The 3,409-nt window shown below is 33.2% G+C and overlaps 1 long non-coding RNA gene across 1 annotated transcript; it reads left to right on the plus strand.

Annotated features, from left to right (window-relative positions):
* The first annotated feature begins 193 nt into the window (after window positions 1-193).
* On the plus strand, window positions 194-1,343 carry LOC108735316. The gene is made up of 2 exons (XR_001937561.2): window positions 194-1,139; window positions 1,218-1,343. It is a non-coding gene; the product is annotated as an uncharacterized LOC108735316 (long non-coding RNA).
* The last annotated feature ends 2,066 nt before the right edge of the window (window positions 1,344-3,409 follow it).

Raw genomic sequence — 3,409 nt, forward strand, 5'->3', positions numbered from 1 at the left:
CTACATTTTTAAGTGTATTTAACACCTTGTCCCATTTAACATTGTCAAAAGATTGTTCTAAATCTACAAATCCCATGTACGCACTCTTTCTTTTTTCTATAGTTTTCTCTATTGTTACCCGTAAAGCTAGAATGGCCTCCCGCGTTCCTCTATTTTTTCTGAAACCAAATTGATCTTCTCCTAATAATTCTTCCGCCCTTTTTTCCATCCTTCTGTGTACAATTCTAGTTAAGATTTTTGACGCATGGGAAGTTAAGCTAATTGTTCTATATTTGTATCTTTTTTATCGTGTTTTTAGTATATATATTTTTGTATATAACTGTATATCATGTAATGTAACGTGTTATTTCTGTGTAACTTCAAATTGTGTTACAAACAGCTTTGGGCCACTTTATTACACCCTTCAGGTAGGTATCAAACATTGGGGAAGTCCAAGTCCCCAACTACGTCACGCCGAACTTTCTCTGGGTACCTCAAGGGTGCATAGCAACTTAGCAACAACAGAAGCATTGAGCAAGGTGTCTGTTTTACTTAGGGGCGTGTTCTACTTTAGTGTAGACAATTTAAGTCTTGGACCAAAGGGAGAGAATATTCACGATCATAACCAAATTCATATTCAACTATACAATTCAACAATTTATATTCATAATCAATTCACATTCAAATTCAGCGTATTAATTCAAATTCAAGTACAAAATTCAATTATCCAAATCAATTCAATCAATTAGTGTAAATAAAGTGTAAAAAGAAAAGCAGTCTTTAATTCGAAGTATATAACCAAAAGAGCCTTCGGCGGGATACCGCCATATACATCATCAACAATCTAATCAACAACACATCAAACAATACATTCGCACCGAATGCCACTCCATTTTAGGATAATAGCAAATAAGTATGGATTCATATTAGTTTTTGACAATTTCAGTGTGTCATGCAGCGACGGTTGCGATCTGCAACAAGAATTCGGTGGATGTTAAGGACTCTACGATGTATATTTCCATGTTTCCGTGCAATGAATGAGCCAAATTGATAGTTGAAAATGGAATAAAGGAAGTTGTGTACCTATCAGATAAATATAAAGACGAAATACCAACAGTTGCATCAAAACTGATATTTGATGCAGCAAAAGTAATATTTAGGTAATACTTATATTACATCCAATATTAGAAATGCTATTATTACGTTAGTACCAGTAAGAAATATTTTATTTTTTTCAGGCGGATTAAACTGAAAAACCCGAAAATTGTGATAAGCTTTTCCGATATCAATGCTGTCAGTATGGATATAGATTATAGAGAAAATATATAACAATACATAGTTGTATTAAACTTTTAGACAATTTATTTGTGGTATTAATTAACTGCTGAACATTAACAATGTTTAATCGATGAAAATACTGACCACATCTGAGGCAAAATACAAAATTAATTTTTTTTTTTTTCTTCATTTAAATAATTCGTACCGTCTATAAACATTCTGGAGCCACTTGCGTTTAGCTTATATCAAAGCAATGTTGTCAACTTCTCTTCAAATACGCAGATTAACCGAAAAATAGCTAGGTTATGTGAATAATATAACGGTTACTGAATTGCTTCGACATTTACATTAAAATGATATTGTAGCGAGCACGAGTGTGTTTGTGTGCGATCGGGAACACGTGTGCGTGAACGGCTTATCGATTTATGTGTGTGTCGTACCTGCGTTCTGGGAAAGCAATTAAACAGTTCAAAGAAAAAAGAAACTATCCGGATGTTTCTAGAAGGTTCCCGAAAGTAAACAAAATAATATTTAAAGGAAGAGACGATCGCCGAGACGAGTAGAAATAAACTGACCGTTGCAGAAGTGAATCCAGAAATAAATTAACAGTGATAGCAGTGAAATAAACAGCGCAGTGAATAGTGATATATCAGCAGTAGTATAAGTAAATAGAATGATTCATAACCTAAGTTTAGTAATAATTATCAGTCTTAGAAGTAAATTTTGTTAAACCCACGAACATTACAATATATTTCAGTAGGTATTTGTAGACCACAGATTGTGATAAAATCATTTTACTATCTTGTAAACCGCTGTGTATTGATGTGGGATATGATATTTCCAAGGGTGCCCTGAGGGGTCAGAGGCAGGAAATTGTATCAACCTTGTAGCTTTTGACAGCGTCCTTGTCAAATCTTATTCATCTTTAAATTCACTGCAGCGCGCGGTTATTAATTTTCCTTTGAAACCAATACGGGTATTGGGTTTGTTAACTATAGACATGCAGAATAAATGAACTGTTAAGTTTAGAAAAATTTTTAATTGTATTTATTGTTACGTAGCAGGTAGTTATTGCTTAATTAAGCTATTGAAAAAAAATGATTACATATTTANCAAGGACTGTACTAAATAAATATATAAATATTGTCTTTGGTTTGTTCAAAAAAAAAAAAAAACGAGATTACCGGTTAATTTGTTAGTTACACCATTTATAACTCTAAAACGACTGGACCGACTTTAATGACCTCTGATTTGTTGGATTAGGTTTGGAATTACGCCATCTTCCTCAATTGACAACTCCCGTCACAGACGCTCACAGCTTATTTGTAATAATTGATGTCCGCTACAAATCAGTGATATACTACACATTATAGAATAAAAATTCAACTTAAAATACGGAGAAAACGGCATATTCAAATATAGAAATATATATAGAATCGAAATGTAAACTAAAATACAGAGAACAAATGTCAGAAACTGTCAAATCGATTGGATTTGCAATGATTGAGCAAATCATTCGGTTAATCAGTCATCAGTACCACGAGATTGTTAACAGAGAATCTATAAATCATTATTACGTTAATAAAATCCGAAATTAATTGTTTAGCTAAAAGTCAACATAACATTAACTGACTGTTAGGCGCTACGAAGTTCGCCGGGTCAGCTAGTTGCTTTATAAATAACTAGCGACCCGCCCCAGATTCACACGGGTGCAATGCTGATAGTAAACATACTGCAGAATGTCTTTATATACAACAATCACAGCTTTTTTGTCATTAGACAATACAAACCGACCCCTCCCCCCCGACCGGTACCGCCGCAACCGCTATGTTCCTGCAGTTTAAATCTATATCTTCGAAAATATTCACTTAAATTACATGTTGTAAAGGGCCTTATTGATTTATATTAAATGCACAATGTATTTGAAAGTACTTAATTAGATAAGGATTAATGCTATATTGCTTAAAATCGCTTTGGAACTAAGCCATTATTTCTCATAAAAAATAAAGGTTAAAAAATGGTTATTGTGGGTTATCCCTAAGAAATAGATATATACCATCCCGGACTTTTTTGTAGACCTTTTTAAGATGTACAATACTGTAGTACATTATTTTGATCTATCTCATAAGTTTCAGCCAGCGTTTGCGATGTA

The sequence above is a fragment of the Agrilus planipennis genome, unplaced genomic scaffold, assembly GCF_000699045.2.
Source record: "Agrilus planipennis isolate EAB-ADULT unplaced genomic scaffold, Apla_2.0 scaffold160, whole genome shotgun sequence".
Taxonomy (NCBI): domain Eukaryota; kingdom Metazoa; phylum Arthropoda; class Insecta; order Coleoptera; family Buprestidae; genus Agrilus; species Agrilus planipennis.